The following is a 17965-nucleotide window of genomic DNA, read 5'->3' as shown; positions in this document are numbered from 1 at the left end:
TTTGAGTTATTAGCATGCACATTAATAATACATCTCCTGAAAAAAAATGGTCCTTTTAAAGAGTAATCTACCAAAGATAGTATTTTTGCTTAGATACAGTGTATAATTCCTGCTTTACGGCTCACTCGATACATTCATGTTTATCATTATTTACATACAAAACAATATTTTTACTAAATATGTATTTGACAATAGTAATGTAATTCAGGTAAGAGTTTGAGGGGAAAAAGCATCACTTAGTCATGCTAGCTGAATTGGAGCAGGTGGGTAATGCATGTCTTTTGTTTTTATCTCTTTTTTTCCCAACATTGCTTCATTCTAACCATGCATTCAGATTTGAAGGTTTGGTGCCTACTCATCCTAATGACTTCAGGTTCATGTTAGGATCCACTTGAATTGATGCCATCCTCCTTTTTAATGCTCCTCTACAAAGCTCCCCCTCATCAAGACTGAATTTTCAAGTGGGTCACCCTTCATCTGCATCTGTTTCATATGTTCTGTCATAATTAGAGAAAGAAAAGCAGGCTCAGCAAATCAGACAAGTTAATTTAAAAAAAAAAAACAACTTGGTGATGACTGGTTTCATTTTTTGTCAAATTCCTAGTTTCCTGAACAATTGTGTGGATATTTTATGGAACAAGAGAAGGAATCACATACATAAGTGTGGAGCCTATAATGAACTTCTGATTAAAATTTTTCTTTAATAATTTAGGGGAAACTATTTTAGGCTTTCATATCATCATGATTGTATTAAAAGGCTATGGATAAAAATGCCAATGACTTGATTCTGGTTCAAAAAACTTACTACTATTTTTCCATAAAGATGGAAACCAATTCAGGGGTAAACTGAGAAATACACAATGAACTTGAATCTACACATTGGCTAAAGATATGCTCAGGAACAGACATTTGGTCCATTTCATTGTGTGCAACAACCTGACCCAAGTCTATCTCTTTCACCTAATTGTACTACTTTGCTTCAAAAGAAACCTTTTGCCCTGGCCAAGAAAGTCTTCAGTGAGATCTGGTTTGAGTTTCAGAAAGTATTCATGTGCTGTATAAGGAATGGGCTTTTAAGGCCCTTAAGATTATAAAATTATGAAAATGACGGAGTAAAAGCAGTGACTTGCTTGAGTTCTCCCCCAAACTCCTTCAAATACCTATAAAAAATGTCTCTAAACAAATTCTAAAGCAGCAGAACCCACAAAAAGACAGAGTGAAACAAATTTACAGCCCAAGACAACCTGGATGGTTGATCGGAAAGGTATATAGCATTGGGCGGGGAGAGGAGTGCAGTTCGGTGTAGGTGTGCAGGCCACAACAACCCTGCAGCAGGCCTCAGAGGACTGAATCATGGGAAGCTGTGGTGGTTTCCAGACTTCTCAACCCACACATGCCAAAGATAACTTAGAAGGTCAGTGGGAAAAATCAGTTTCTATGGTGGTGAGAGAAGAGCGCAGGATCCCAATGCCATTCCTTGGGGCAGCGGCTGCTTCCTGAGCTTCCAGCCCACAGACCAAGGGGGAATCCAGTGGCTGATCAGAGGGGGATTGTGGGGATCTCTCTGCTGGTGCAGGATTATCTTGCTTTGCCCCTGCTTGGATCTGGGTCACAGTTCTGGGTGGTGGTCCTGGGGCTAGGAGTAGCATTGGTGTGGTGGAGCTTGTACTGGCTGTGGAGAGGAAATCCTCCTCACAGTTCCAAGACAGAAAAGAGCGCTCACAGACCAGAGCACAGGCCAGGAAAGGAGTAAACACCTCTCCCTTGATCATAGCACCTTGGAAGAACTGAAAATTTACAGGGTCACAGAAATATTTCTGAAAACAGCCACACAAAACCCCTGAAGCTTGGGACAGTACATTCTCCACACTGGAAACAGACTACTACCTTAACAAAGAGTCTATAACTCAAGCAATTGACTGAGATCATGAGCAAGCAAAAAGAGTCAGACTATATTATCTTACTTTGATGACAAAGATGATCAAAACATACAACCAGAAGAAGACAATGAAGTCAAAGCTCCTACATCCAAAGCCTCCAAGAAAAATGTGAATTGGTCCCAGGCCATGGAAGAGCTCAAAAAGGATTTTGAGGAGCAAGTAAGAGAAGTAGAGGAAAAACTGAGAGTGATGCTAAAGGAGACCCAAAAAAATACTGAAGAAAATAACACCTTAAAAATAGCCTAACCCAATGGCAAAACAGGTCCAAAAAGTCAATGAGTGGAAAAATGCCCTAAAAAGCAAAATTGGCCAAATGGAAAAGGAAGGCCAAAAGATTACTGAAGAAAATACTTCCTTAAAAATTAGAATGGAGAAATTAGAAACTAGGGACAATTTGAGAAATCAAAGTATTGTAACACTAATCCAAAGGAATGAAAAAAATACAAGAGAATGTGAAATATCTCATTGGAAAAACAACTGACCTGGAATATAGATCCAGGAGAGAGAACTTAAAAATTATTGGACTATCTGAAATCCATGATCAAAAAAAAAATAGCCTACGCATCATCTTTCAAGAAATGATCAAGGAAAACTGCCCTGATATTTTAGAACCAGAGGGCAAAATAGAAATTGAAAGAATCTACCAATCACCTCCTGAAAGAGATCACCAAAGGAAAACTCCTAGGAATGTTGTAGCCAAATTCCAGAACTCTTAGGTCAAGGAGAAGATATTGCAAGCAGCCAGAAGGAAACAATTCAAGTACTGTGGAAACACAATCAGAATAACATAAGATTTAGCAGCTTCTACACTAAGGGTCCAGATGGCATGGAGTATGATATTCTGGAGGGCAAAGGAGTTAGGACTGCAACGTAGATCACCTTCTCAGCAAAACTGAGTATAATCCTTCAGGGCAAAAAATGGTCTTTCAATGAAATAGGGGAATTGCAAGCATTCCTGTGCAAAAGACCAGAGCTGAACAGAAAATTTGACCTTCAAATACAAGACTCAAGTGAAATATGGAAGATGTAAACAAGAACGAGAAATCATAAGAGACTTATTAAAGTTGAGCTGTTTACATTCCTGCAGGGAAAGATGATATTTGTAACTCATGAGTCCCTTGTCGGTATTAGAGTAGTGGGAGGGAAAAAGTATATACATACGTGGATAGATAGATAGACAGACAGACAGACAGATAGAGGGTACAGGGTGAGTTGAAGATGAAGGAGTGATATCTGGAAAATAAAATTAAGGGGTGAGAGAGGATTATACTGGGAAAAGAAGAAAGGGAGAAGTAGAATGAGGTAAAATATCTCACATGAAACAGACAAGAAAAGGCTTTTTACAGTGGAGGGGAAATGGGGGAAGGTGAAAGGGAATGAGTGAATCTTATTATCATAGGATTTGGCTTAAGGAGGGAATAACATGCATAATGGGGTATGGAAATCTATCTTACCCTACAGGAAAATAAGGGGGAAGGGGACAAGAGAGCAGGGGGTTGATAGAGGGGAGGGCAGATTGGGGGAGGGGATAATCAGAAGCCAACACTTCTGACGAGGGACAGGATCAAAAGAGAGAGTAGAATAAATGGGGGGTAGGATAGGATGAAGGAAAATATACTTAGTTTTTCACAACAGGACTACTATGGAAGTGTTTTACATGACTACACATCTATAACCTGTATTGAGATGCTTGCCTTTTTAATGAAAGTGGGTGGGGAGGGAGGAAGGGAGAAAATTTGTAACCCAAAGCTTTAAAAACACATATTAAAAATAAAAAAAAATTAAAAAAGATTTTAAAATTATATGGCTAATTATATTTCCTTAACTTTCTTTAAAAATAGATAGATAAATAGATAGATAGTTAGACAGATAGATAAGCAGATTTACTTATCTATCTACCTATCTGCCTATCTTTCTATCCATCTGTCTATTTATCTATCGAATCTTCCTTTCTCAAGTGTCTATAACATGTGAGACTTTTTTTTAATAAATATATACTGCTGAAAAGTCAATGTGGCATAGTGGAAGAGACCTAGACTTAGAATACAAATACCCTATATTCAAGGCCTGAGAAAATATGACCTGGATCACCTTAGGTAAGTCACCTTACCCTTCAGGTCCCTAGGCAACTCCCTAAGACTAGAAATTGCTGAAAGGATACCAATATGCCTTAATAGAGAGAGTTTCCTCACCTGTGAGACTCTATGCTGATGAAATAAGGAGCTTGTAAGCTTCTCTACCACCAAAAAGGTGTGTGAGATGTGTGTGTATGTGTGTGTGTGTGTGTGTGTGTGTGTGTGTGTGTAAAACAAAGACAACTCTTTGTGCTTCAGTGGTCTGTACACAGTTATACATATCCACATATATACATGTATACATATATGCATGACTTATTTGTGTATATGCATTTATATTTGTATATATGTATGTATCTATATATACCAACTATCTCTATAATCTATATCTCTGTCTATATATCCAAATCAATCTGTTTCTATAACTATCACCTATCTTTCTATCATCTTATCTCTACATATTAAAATCTAGCACTATATTTCTATTTGAGCTATCTCTATAATCTTTATCTATATCTATCTATATTGATCTATCTCTATCTCTATATCTATCTATATTTATCCATCTATCATTATCTCTATCATTTATATCCATTTATCTATCTACCTCAAAGGCAAATCCTTGTGCTTCAGTGATTTCTTTGGAATACAAATGTGCTATAGAAGGAAACCACAGAGACCATTTAATCTAAGCTCTTTGTTTTTAAAAAATAAACTAAGGGCCAGTGAGTTGAAGTGACTTTTTTCTTGCAGATTTATATTTTTTTCTTATTTTATTTATTTTTAGTTTTCAACATTCACTTACATAAGCTTTTCAGTTTTAAATTTTCTCCCCTTCCCTCCCCCCCTCCATCCTCAAGACAACATACAATCTCATATAAGTTCTACATATACATTCCTATTGAACATATTTTCACATTAGTCATATTGTAAGAAAGAATTAGAACCAATAGGAGAAACCACAAGAAAGAAGAAATGAAACAAAATAGAAAAGAAAAAGAAAAAAGCAAACAGTATGCTTCAATCTGCATTCCAACTCCATAGTTCTTTATCTGGATTTGGATAGCATTTTCCATCATGAGACTTTTGGAGATGTCTTAGATCCTTCCATTGCTGAGAGGACCTAAGTCTATTAAAGTTAGTCATCACACAATGTGGCTGTTACTGTATACAACGTTCTCCTGGTTCTGCTCACTTCACTCAGCGTCAGTCCATACAAGTCTTTCCAGGTTTTTCTGCAGTCTGCTTGCTCATAATTTCTTCTAGCACAATAGTATTCCAAGACATTCATATTCTCTAACTTGTTCAGCCATTCGCAAATTGATGGGAATCCCCTCAATTTCCAATTCTTTGCCACCACAGAAAGAGCTGCTCCAAATATTTTTCCCATTTTTATGATCTCTTTGGGGTACAGCCCTAGAAGTACTATTGCTGGGTCAAAGGTTATGCACATTTTTATAGTCCTTTGGGAATAGTTCCAAATTGCTCTCCAAAATGGTTGTATTGGTTCACAACTCCACCAGCAATGCATTAGTGTTCCAATTTTCCCACATCTTCTCCAACATTTATCATTTTCCTGTTGTGTCATGTTAGCCAATCTGATAGGTATTATGTGGTGCCTCAGAGTTGTTTTGATTTACATTTGAAGTGACTTTTGATAGGCCAAAGAGATAGTGGGAGCCTAGATCTAGAGTTCATAGACTAGAATCATTTTTGTCCAATTCTCTATTCATATTGAGAAGGAAACTAAGGCCCAGATGGGGTAAAGGGCTTTGTCCTAGGTCCCAGAGATAAGCATCAGAGGCAGGATTTGAACTTGGATCTTCTGACTTTAGATTTTTTTTTCCCCATGATGAATGATTGGCAGTAAAGGAGCCACAAAAAATCTAAAGCATGTACAAAATACATGGAATTGATGGAAGTAAATTAAAAAAGGACCTAGTTTAAAAAAAAACACCTTAAAAATGTGTTCGATTCTCTGCCTCCCTCATGGACCTCTCTTCAGCTAAGCCCTCCACTTAGTGACTCCCTTTAAGAACTGCTTCAGTTTCTACATGCCCCCTTTTCCTACCAGCATCACTGGGGGACTTCTTTGGACTTTACATCATGCCTTACTTCCCCAGAAAACTCTTCATTGGGAAATTGCGTTATTCTACATGATTCAATCTGCCTACTATTCAATATATTTTTGTCTCATCAGCATCCTCTGCCCCTCTGGTTGTACTCTTTGGCCAGTTGACAGGGCCTTGAGGTTCATGGCCTCTATTTAAGAAAGGGATCAGCCAAGTTTTCTTCTCATTTCCCACCAACTACACTGCTTTTGGACTTCCTTGAACTTCATCATGCCACCATAAAGAAGAACTCTTCCCCTTTCTGCCTTCTCCCTCCTGACTTATCAGCTTCCTTTTGTATGTTGTCTTCCCCAATAGATTATAAGTTCCTTGAGAGCAGGGACTGTCTTCTCCTCATTCTCCTTGTGCATTATCTTCTCCTGGAAAACCACTCTTCTCTAGGTTTTCATGACAATTTTCTCCCTGCTTCACCTCCTATCTATCCTGACCATCCTCAGTCTCCTTTTTTTCTGTCTAGGCTATGCCCACTAACCTTGGGTGTCTTTTAAAACTCTCTCTTAGGCCTTCTTCTCTTTTCCTTCTGCACTATTCTACTTGGTGATCTCATCACAACTCAAGGGTTCAATTATGAACTCTGTGAACATAATCCAGGTTTATATATCCCATCCTAACCTCTCTCCTGATCTCCATTTTTGCTTCTCAAAATATTTCTTGAACATTTGTTATAGGCTTGTGAAACTGATTATACCCCAAACAGAACTCATTGTATTTTCTCAAAAACTCTTCCCCTCTCTAAACTAAGCTATTATTGTTAAGGACACCTCCTAGTCTCCCACAGTCTCAACTTCTGAGTCACCCCTAAATCCACTGTCCCTCTCACTCCACAGATCCAATCTGTTGCCAAACCTTGTTATTTTTGATTTCACATTCTCTCCCATAAATATATATATACATATATATACACATATACATATACACATATACATATACATACACATATACACACACACACACACATACACACACACACAAACACACATATATACACTCTGGTGCAAGTTCTCATGCCCTTAAATCTGAACTATTACAATAGCCCACTGATAAGTCTCCCTGTCTACATTTCTCCCCACTCCAGCTCATTTTCCCCTCGGCTGTTCAATTGATCTTCCTAAGAACAGGTCTGACATGAACATGTCAAGAACATGTAATGTCCCTATTCAATGAACTACACTTTCTTTTTATCTCTAGGATCAAATATGAAGTTCTATGGCTTTCAAATCTTTTCACATCCTTTCTGCTTCCTAACTTAGCATTATTTTGACAATTTCATCCTTTTACATGCTTTATAATCTAGAGAGACTAGCCTTCTAGCTAATTCTCACAAGTTATACTGAACCTCTGATTTTTGTGCCTTTTTACTAGCTGTTTCCTATGTCCTCCTCACCTTTGTGTCCTGGCCTTTCAAGTTTCCTTCAAGCTGTTGATGTTGTTATTTTTATTGTTGTTGTTGTTTAGTTGTGTCCGACTCTTTGTGACCCCATTCTTTGGATTTTCTTGGCAAAGATACTGGCGTGGTTTGCCATTTCCTTCTCCAGATCATTTTACAGATGAGGAACTGGGTAAACAGGGTTAAGCAACTTGTCCAGGGTCACACAGATATTCTGAGTGCCAGATTTGAACTCATGAAGATGAGCCTTGTTGATTCCAAGTCTAGTGTTCCATCCCCTGCACCAACCAACTGCCCTTTCCTTTAAGACTCAGATCCAATTAAAATTTTTGTAAGGTAACTTCTCAGGCCTCCAAACTTCTAAAAGTTGAAATGTCATAGACAATGCGGGAGAACTAGTGATTACCAATCAGAGCCTAGGCTCAAAGAGATGGCATCTTTAGTTTTGGATATAGGCGGGATAAGAGGAATGTGTCAATCTTAGCCTAGACATTATAAGTGCTCAGAACAATTTTCCTTATGTGATGAAGATGAATTGAAATACTGTTATGGTGTGTGCCTTCTAACTGTAAAGGACCACATTAGTGTGGGATGATGGATGTTATGTTGATGGTGACAATGAGGCATCCAATCCTCGAAATTCAGGAAGTTTCGTTGTCCATGGTAAGCAGAAATCTACAAATTTGTCATTTTCATGGAGCTGAGATGAACTACACAAACGATGCATGACATCATGGGAAAGCACTGGACAGAGAATCAGAAGAATTAGGTTACAGATTGATCTCAGACCTATGACGGCTGTGCATCCCTGAGCAATTTACTCTCTGAGCTTCAATTTCCTCATCTATTAAAAAAAAGTTTTGGAATAAGCCCCTTCCCTACAGGATTTTATTGTAATAGCCTACACATGTATACACCACAGGCTAATTCATGTAAATTGCGGTACAATATTTTGAAAATGCATCATGTAGTTAGCTTGTTTGTATAGATATGGATAAACCCAAATCTATATTTATACATTCCATATATTTACCTCTATATATCTAACTATATTTTCCCCCTTTTGTCCCATTCCAGCCATTTGTGGCTTTGATCATTTGGGATAAAAACAGTTGATTTTGCAGTGAAGAAATTTAAATCGCCCCATGTTTTGCTTTGTTTTATACAAACATATTTTCAGAAATGCCCTCTGGAGGGCTTACAGTGCTCATTAATTTTGTATTAAAAAGGGTAATTCTATTCTTTGGCCTGAAAGGCAGATCAAGGCGGACTTTCCTCAATCATTAACATAAGATTTTTATCAAAGGGAATGCCCAGGAGCATGAAGATTTAATAGTTATGGTTGTTCAATAACTGTGTTGTCAAAACCTCTATGATATTCACTTTTGGGGTCCTGATACAATAAAACCATTTCATAAAAGTCTCACTGAATATGATAATAAATATTAAAACAAGGAATCATGAGAGTGGAGAATGAAAAAAATACTGGATTTGTTTTCTGATTTAAATTTATTAACCCCTTTGGTGGCATTTTTTAGAGCTTTTCCAGCAGATATGCTAATATAAAAAATGTATTAGTTCTCCCTGAAAAAAAACTTAGGGCCCTCTAGCAACACCATCATCAATTTTTAAAAGTGCATTGGCAAAGTGTTCTATTCTGATTGAACATTTAGTAAACCTTATGCAAATACACACACATATGCCAGATCACATTGTTCTACATAAGATCATGTATAGTAAATTTCACTAGGGAAATTCATGTAAAATAAAACCACATACGTTACTCTGGCTTATGGTACACGATTCTTTAATTTATCCAGTTAAAACTAATTATTTTGCTTTGAAACAAAGATAATGTATGTGGGAGGCTGCTATGTGAACATTGCCAAGAGGAGACAATGGGTTTGATTTTAAAATAGTTAATTTATTGGGTAAGAAGGGCAGATCAGGACAATTAATTCAGGTGATTTAACAGAAATATTTTTAAATAAGCCCAATGGCAGAATCTCCCCCTGTACTAGTGCCTAATCTCTCTCGTGTCTGAAGTTGTAGTCAGTGTAGGAGGGAGAGGCCTTGACCTATAGTGAGAGGCTCAAAGACTGGAGATGCCATTTTTCATTTTCAGTAATCTTGGAGAAGTGATAGCATCATTTATTTAGAGCTGGAAGAGACCTCAGGGGCCATTTAAGCTGACTTCTAGATGAGGAAACAGAGGCTGAGGGAGGATAAGTGAGGCCTGGCATCACATAGTTCACAAATATCAGAGTCAAGATTTGAGTGTTGGGCCTCTGACGTCAAAGTCTAGCATCTTTCGAATGCAACAGGTGGCCTCCCTGTCACTTTACCTTTTAGGGCTTCAATTTCATCACCTGCGAATTAGGTGGCTTGATCAGGTAACCCTTAAGTTCTCTTTCAGAATTTATTCTATGATCTGAGGAAATATTACCTTAGCCATCTAGGATTTTATCCTCACCTAGTCCAGCTACCTCACTAACCATCTCCAGCTGAAGAGTGAAAATATTGGGAAAAAAAAAAGCTATACTACATGAGGGATATATTGTGGTTGGTTGAAGCAGCTTAGTCATGTCCTGTAGGGTTGAAATAGCAAATCTGTTCTGAATATAGATGAGGGAAGAGGAGAGACCTGATTCAGTGATGATCCTGGGAAGAAACGAATTGGGGTATGGGGTAAAGAGGCTCTGTCTCCTACTCTCCCTTGAGTAGAGGATGATCTTGTGAACTTTATAATCTGAAGATTTTGGCCTCCTAGAACCATTCCTGGAATAGCAGTAGCTAACAGTAGCATCAGGCCAGGGTAAACTAAACACACTGCGGAAAGACAGACTTGAGTCACTACAACAAGCCTAGAAGGAAGATATAACATCTTGAAGGAAAACTTCAAAAAGCCCCCACCAAAGGAAGAGAAAAGAACTGTGGCTCCTGGGATCTGTCCCTCTGCCACATATGCTCTCAGTTCGAGCCTCCTTTCACCTGGTCTCTGTGTGTACTCCTGGGAAAGCATGCCTCCAGCTAGAGGGATGTTTTGTAGCTATTATTCTTACTACTCCGATTTAGGAAATACCAATTTCTAAAAGCTAATTTAGTTTGTATGTTTCAATGATATTAATTGAAAACCAATGGAGAGTATGCTGGTAAGACTCTTGAGAAACATAATTATAAAGACAAAAAAGACGCTCCCAACTCCTCCAGAACACTCCTAGAACCCCGGGGACAGCAATATTCACACACCCTTTTGGGAACTAACTTGCTAGGGGGCATAGGGTTTGGAAAAATGAATCCACTATGTAGTCCCCAGGAATAAACTCATGCAAAGAATTGGCATTCTAATTTGAGAGAGAGAGAGAGATTTGTTTTTCTTAGGCCATGTTTGTACAAAACAAACAGTTCTGGCTTCATAAGATCATTTTGTTGTTGTTGTTCATTCTTTTTTATTTCTTTCTCAATTTTTTATTAATTAATTTATTTTTAGTATTCAACATTCACTTCCATAAGGTTTTAAGTGTTAAACTTTCTCTCCCTCCCTCCCTAATATGGTGTGCAACCTGATATAGGCTCTACATTGTTGTTCATTCTTTTCAGTCATGTCTAACTCTCCACAACTCCATTTGGGGTCTTATATAGGAATGGTTTGAATTTCCTTCTCCAGATCATTTTACAGACGAGGAAACTGAGGCAAGTATAGTTAAGTGACTTGCCCAGGGTCACACAGCTAATAAGTATCTGGGGCTGGATTTGAGCTCTAGTCTTTCCTGACTCCAGGCCCAGTGCTCTAGTCACAGATCCACATAGCAGCTCTGTCATTCATTTGTTTTTCCTCTTAATATAACATATAGAGAAAATAAGGTGATCCATAAAGGGTGAGAAATAGAATATCCATGTTGACAATATGGGTAACTAGAAATAGTAACGTTCAAAAAAAAGGAAACTAAAATATCCTTAATAATAAATACGTCCTAAAGACAAGAAGCGTTAGTGTTGTGTATTTTAGACCAAAGAGCGTTGTGAATGCCTGCTAGGGAACATGGGTTCAGTTACCTCTGACTAGCTCTGTATCCTTGAGCAAGTCATGTCCCTTTGATGGGCCTCACCTTCCTTGTCAGCAGGGCTTTCACTAAGTAATGTGATCTGACCTTGATCTTGGGGAACTAAACTTTAGAGAGCGAGCTAACGACACTTGCATACCTTTAGTAGCACAGAAACACTGTGTGTTACACCTTGGTACTCATAATAAGTAGTTAAAATGGGCAACTACGATATGGTTCACATGTCATCCTCCTCATGACCTACTCCCCACACATGAGTTCTTCAATTGCACATCTCTTCCCTGCACAGAAGTGTTCCATTAGTGACTTCAAGGTCTCAGAGTCTACACCCACAGTAGCCTAAATCTCAGGGTCTAAATGTCCCCTTATGTGGTAGAGAACCAGGCTCTCACCATCCCCTGCCTCTATGGTAATTTGTGTACTGGGATCTCCTCCTCCTTCAAATGAATTTGTCTAAAAATGTTGATCCAAGGGTATTATTTTTGTTGTTTGCTCCAGGTGCTAAACAGGTTTATTTGTAGAATGAGGGGTTCATATGAGTAAGATCTCTTCTTGTCTCTAAAATCCCACAAGTGTGGTCCCTTTCATGACGCAGTAGCTACTACAAAATCTTTCAATATTTCCAGAACTCAGAATAATCACAACAAATATGAAATCTAATGTTAGAGTTCTATAGCCAGAAAATACATTTATGATGCCTCTGTTCCCTGTAAAGTGCCTTGATGTTAGAAACTTGGGTAGCATTCAGAGTGACACACCTCCAGAATGCCATGTATATTTCTCCCCTTAATTTAAATTAAATTCATGAGAGCAGTTTAAGGTCTTTCATTCTCACAACAGTAGAATTCACTCCCTCCCAAATCGAGTTATTTAAGTATTTGGTTGTTTAGAGTCTGAATAAGTGGGATTCTAATGTACCTATAAAGTGAAACTTCTTTTTGGTAACCTTGAAAATGCCTGCATCCATTCAGGGGAAGTAAATGGTGTTCAAATAAAAATCTCTAGATCTGCAACCTGAGGAATTTCTTGTCTGTTCTGACTAGAACAAGGCAGTAAAGATGACAATTTAGTGAACAACAATAATATGAAAGAAAGATCCATACTCTTTTCCACTTGCTAACACATTGAAGTTCTACTTTTTCATTTCTTTATTTTGACACTGGAAAGAGATCCATGCCATTTATATCCACTATATCACCTTAACAAATATGTAATGAGTGAAGTAGCTAGCGTTTGGAGTGTTAGGCTTAAAAGTAACAACACATTTTGTCACTTCATTTGTTATCTCTGTTTTTCTTTTAAGAATGAATTTTGCCAAAAAAGAGCATACTGCAAAGATATAATTTAACACATTTAAAAAAAATAAAAATATTATAGCTTTCAATATTGCACATGTTTCTTCCAAGGAAATGACTTTCTAAATCCTACTTGGTAAAAGATGATAGAAATTTACCCAACTGAACTGAGCCTATCATTTCTGCCTTAAATCAGGAATGCTGCCTTCATGGTCTGAAGTCATTGATCATGATATTAAAAAATAATTGTAGCCATTTGTACAATATGAGGAATATATGATATAACTGTAGGATAGTTGCAAGCTTCTTTTTTTGTATAAGTGAACATAAGGGGAAACATAACATAACTAGACAGAAACAAGTGAAACAAACAGAGGTTGGGCTAAATAAGAGCTTATGGTAGATACATCACTGGGAAGACAGCAGAATAAGTTGTCTTTAAGGAGCCACGATGCGTGAACAAAAGCACAGCCTAGCATCTCAAGCCCTTCATACCAAGAACCAGCACTTAGGTGGTACAGTAAATAGAGGGCTGGACCTGGATTCAGGAAGTCTAGAGTTCAAATCATTCTTTGGACACTTAATAGATCTGGGTCTTTGAACGTCACTTAACCTCTACTTCCCTTGGTTTTATCATCTATAAAATGGGGGTAACCATAGTAAATATTGATTGGGACTGTTGTGAAGATAATGATACGACATTTGTAAAATTTAAAGTGCTATATGAATGTTAACTATTGTTATTACTATTATATTACATTTATGGTCATCTAGTCCAACCCATGCCTCCAAAAGAATGACCATTATTTAAGTCAAGTGTATTCAAAAACTCTATACAGGTTCTGGAAATACAACAAAAACCTACCCCTGACCTCAAGTATCTTATTAAGGGAAGGAAACGGATATCAGATAAGTGAATGTAAAGTGTATACAACAGAAATATAAAGTAATTTGAGGAGGGGGAGAGAATTAATGCCTGGGTGTCTCAGGAAAGACTTTGTGTAAAGCATGACAGTTGATCTGAATCTTCAAATGAGGCAGCGTATCCAAGAGGCACAAACATTATTTTCTAGCATTTATTTGCCTATGTCCCATGAGAGGTTCCTGTTACTTTGCTTTCAATTCTGGGATAGCTGTAAATGGTGAAAGGTTTTCTCATATCATAGCTAAATGTGTCTTCTCCATCTTCTGCTTCTCTTTGATCAGAGAGAAAATAGAATTCCTCTTCCATGTGATAGAATTTGATGTCTTAAAACAGAGCTAAGATGTGTCCTTGTGTCTTCTCTTCTCCAGACTAAACACTCCCGGTGCCCCAAACAAATGTCTCATGTAGCATGGTGCCAAAGTCCTCTAAGTAATCTCTGGTTTATCAATTTCCTTCTTTAAGTGTTGTGCCCAATACTAACTCAATGTAATAGGACAGATGTGGTCTGAGCAGGGCACAGTGGGTCAATATCCTTCTTTTTTCCTTTCTATATGCTTTACATCTCAAAGCATCTCATGATTCAATCTGAAAATTTGATTATTAATGAACTTTTTACTGAAAGAAATCAATAACACCTGGAGTATATTTTCAAATATAACTATATCTTGAAGTCATTGTTACTACGGAAAGGATAATGGTGTCTTCACAGCCTGCTGCTTAGCTTAGATTACCCAATATGGACAGCAGTCATCATTTTTTTATTCTTCTCCTAATGCCAGAATAAGTTAGCTGTTGGTTATCCTCATAATATTCTTGTGACCATTTGTTTTCCTGAAAAGAATGCATTATCGATGTAATATTATATGTTACATACACATATACAAATACATATATGTATATATGTGTATGTATGTATATACTTACATATATATGTATGAGTGTATAGTTTCCCAGTGTGATTGATAATTTAAATACAAGATCTGACAATGAGCTATCTTCTCTAATTGGGAGTAGATGACTCATTAGGCATCATTGGGGAAGACAGATTCAGTTTGTAGTTCTTGAAGTATGAAAATTAATTTTTCCCTCATTCATCAGCTTTACAAACTCACCTCTCTGGTATTCAGGAAAGTGAAGAAAGGAACATGTAGAATTTGAAAAGGATGGCAATCTGGGTAGTATGTGGAGGGCTTGGTATATCAAGTATTAAAGTCAACATCATGGAGTATAGCAAGCAAAAGATTGGAAGTTAGTTTCTGGTCTTGGTTCTGTAGCTTATGAATTGTATGACACAATGTTCCTGAGCCTCAGTCCACTTGACTGCGAAATGTAAGTTGGGCTAGATGACTTATAAGATTATGTCAAGCTCTAAGACTTGTATTTTAAGTGTTTCTTTTACTAATTGAAGGCAGCCTGGAGTAAGGAACGCTAGACTTGGATTCAGAAAGACTTGGGTTCAAATTGCACCTCTGACGTTTACTAGCTAGACGACCATAGGCAACTGACACTCTTTGATCTGTAGTCGTCTCTAGCTTAAATGAGACTGAAACTCTCAATCTCATCTAATTTAGAAATGGTTTTTGATCTATGTTTGTACTGCAGTGATGAAATTATACATAATTGACATATTCTAATATACAAGGTTAGGGATAGAAGCACAAATTCCATATCATATTTTCTTTTGAATACATTAGTAGGTGAGAGCTTAACCTGTACTCATGAGAATCTAAAATTAACCTAACTGAACGATAGAAATCCACATGTGGTCAGACCAGGGGCAGAGCTCATCTGGATATTCCATTAAATTCTAGGCACCGCGTTTTGGGAAGGATGTTAACAATGTGGAACATGTCCAGAGGTGGGCAAAAAAGACGGCAAGGGAGCTATTACTTAGCACAGTGCTTGGCACATAGTAAGCATTAAATAATGCTTGCTGAATGTTCGCTTGCTTGCTTGATCATATCATATAAAAGTAGGTTAAAGAAACTAAAGAGATACTTGGACAGGAGTGACTTTAGGGGAGAGGCACAATAGTTATCTTACAGTATTTGAAGAGTTATAAATGTGAATTTGTTCTTTCTATGATTTGTTATATCACAAAGGCCTAAAGAGGTTTCTTCAAATCTGGGCCCAATTCCTTCCCTCCCCAACTCTCATTAGTGAGCAAACTTCTTGTCAATGATACATTTTGTTTGTATTGATTTTGGAGAGGGGGAACAGTTTGTCAGGGTACCATGGGACTCATTGATCTCTTGCAAAACCCATTGATGAAATCACAGGATATAACCAGTACTAGCCTGCATTTAACCTGATAGAATCATCACTTTTTCTTTTCTCAATCAATCCATCAGTTGACATTTGTTATGTTCATATAACCAAGTATCAGTTATTGTATGAGGCACCATGATCCTTACCGTTCATAACCAGCCAGTAAGTTCAACTATCTTAAAAGCATTCACTAAGATGGTGTATTAATAACAGTAGATACGAAACATTCCCCCCCCACAATGAACTAGAGGTCTACTTTGCTACCACAATGCAGAGTAGCAGGAGGAAGGGTGGGTCCATCCTCAGGGACTCTGGTACACTGGCATATAGGCAAGAAACACATGTGATCAAGGCAACTCCCCCCTCCAATATTGCAGAGCCCCAGAGCCCTTCCTCTTCTCAAAGTGTCCTTATACCGTTCCTCTTTGGTTCAACATCTCTACTGCGCAATTTACTCAGGGATCCTGTTCCACTGATAAATCTCCCCTAAACCACCAAAGTCACACTCTTCTGAATGTAAAACTAGCAAACTTTCATTCTGCTTCCATCCAGCTGGACTTAAGACTTCATTATTAATGGGTGGAGCATTGAGCCTGGAGTCAGGAAGACCTGAGTTCTAATCTAATCTCAGACACATACTAGCTGTGTGACCCTGGAAAAGTCACAAACCCTCAGTTTTTTCAACTATAAAATAAGGATAATAATAACTCTTAGTTTTGAACATCATATGAGATAACATTTGTAAAAAAAGTGTTTAGTGCAGGGCCTGACACATAGTAGGCACTACATAAATGCTTATTCCCTTCCTCACCTTTCCCTTAATTCCTTGTAAATGAGTAGCAAAAAGTGGAAACCCATTTTTAAAATTGAGTGTCACACACACACACACACACACACACACACACACACACCCTTCCATTACTGTTGCTCTCACTCCCACCCATATGCTCAGAAACCCTCAGCAATAGCTACACAGCGACCACTGCTTTACTCTCTACAACATTAATCTGCCCCCTATCTTGTTGTCCTAAGTGCCCTCTTCAAACTTGAATCGATTTTGTTTCTCTTTGCAACTGATCCCATAGGGACAAGACTTCTGCCTCTGGATGGAGTAGGAAGACACGTATTCAAATCCTACCTCTGACACATCACTTATGGGACATTGGGAAATTCAGTGAAGCTCTCTGGACCCATAGGGCCTCTGAGGTTCCTGTGAACTCTGGATCTATGAGTCTATACGTGTGAAGTAACAGAGGGAAAAGTATTGCTACACGTCGTGGGGAGGAAGAGGTTACTGCTAACTGAGGGATCTGAGAATCTTCATAAAGCAGATGATAACTTAAAGATGGGTACAAATGTAATAGGCAAGAGTTTAAATTAAAATGTGTATTTTTTGTTTATTATTGAGTGAATGACACCAGCATAACATAGATCATGACTTGCAAAATAATGACAAGTCACATTTACAGAGAGATCTTTCGAGTTTGCAGAGAGCTCTCTATGCATTTTCTCGTTTGAGTCTACCAACAATGCTACCATTAACTTCATTTTAAAAATTTAAGTGACATGACTAGGCTTACATGGCATGGAACTATCTGAGTCAGAATCCAAACCTTTATCTTTTCTCCCCCCTAGGTACTATAATTTGATATGTATTCAGAAGGTTTTCTTCCCCCAGGTTCTGTTTTCATGCCACACAATCCTCCTCTTACATTATGCTCCTAGATAACAGCTTGATTGAGATTCCAGTAGTAGAGATAGATTCCTTTGTGTAAAGCTTATTAATATTAAAATACCATAGAGATACATAACACGTTAAGTTTGTAACACCTTAATATCATATTATATTACATGACATTACTTTATATTACATTATATC

This window comes from Vombatus ursinus, unplaced genomic scaffold (genome assembly GCF_900497805.2).
Source record: "Vombatus ursinus unplaced genomic scaffold, bare-nosed wombat genome assembly UNPS02014810.1, whole genome shotgun sequence".
Classification (NCBI taxonomy): domain Eukaryota; kingdom Metazoa; phylum Chordata; class Mammalia; order Diprotodontia; family Vombatidae; genus Vombatus; species Vombatus ursinus.
This window is presented reverse-complemented; position numbering follows the sequence as displayed.